Source organism: Suricata suricatta, chromosome 13, assembly GCF_006229205.1.
Source record: "Suricata suricatta isolate VVHF042 chromosome 13, meerkat_22Aug2017_6uvM2_HiC, whole genome shotgun sequence".
Lineage (NCBI taxonomy): Eukaryota > Metazoa > Chordata > Mammalia > Carnivora > Herpestidae > Suricata > Suricata suricatta.
In genome coordinates this window covers 2,649,851-2,650,816 of record NC_043712.1, presented here as the reverse complement: position 1 = coordinate 2,650,816, position 966 = coordinate 2,649,851, and positions in this window count along the sequence as shown.

Genomic DNA, 966 nt, shown 5'->3' with positions numbered 1-966 from the left:
GGACACCCTGACTCCCATGGAGCCAGGAAAAGGGAAAGAGTATCTTAATTGGCAAATGTGGAGCCTGGAAAGTGATTCTTCCTACATGGCTTCAAATTACAAAGTGGAGGGGAGAGGGGGCAGGCAGCGGAGCCAGCTGGCCAGCTGTGCCCCCCACTTTCCCTGACCTCATACCAGCAGCTCTGAGCCTCGTCTCCCGGCTTGTTAATGGGGATTCGGGACATTCCAGGGCCGCTGAGGTCTGAGGCCGTGTGAACACCCATCCCACAGGGAACCACCAAGGTGATGCTTAGAAGCCACTGTTCCATCAGGGGGCGGAGTGGGAGGGAGTCGGAGCTGCAAGGCTCCAGGCAGGCCCACGGGAGAGGCCCCTTCCGAGTCAGACCTCTGGCAGGCAAGCGTCCCATCTGTGGACCATCTGAGCCTCTCTGCCTGGATGCCACCACCATCTCCTGGCTCGGCTGGCAAATCCCATCTCTGGGAGGCGAACCCAAGAAAAACTGCCTCCCAGGGGGTCAGCAGGTTCGGGGGTGGGATTAGGAGCAGGGATGGTCTACCAGCCTCCAGAGCCCCCCAGTTATCACTGAGCTCTTAGCCGCCAGGATTGCCAAGACTCCTAGGAAAACAGAGACCCCGCCTGGAGGAGGCCGGGCGGGGGGCGGGTTGGGGGGGGTTGCAGGGCTGGAGGGGCTCCAGCTTCTGGGATTCCCCCCACCAGTGGCCAGTGGCCCCCCACCCCAGGAGCTCCTCCGGAATTGACACGACGCGACTCTAGGGGGCGACCCTTCCCAGTTTTCAGGAGAGGAAGTTCTGCCTGGCGTGAGTGATGTGGGACCGAGAAGTTTCGGGACAAAGTTTGCCGGCCTGGCGGACAGACCTCCGGGCTGACCCGGCGCAAGGCCCTCCCTCCGCGCGCGCCGCGGCCCCACCCGGCCGGCCCCCGGGCGCGCGGGGTACCGTGCGGCG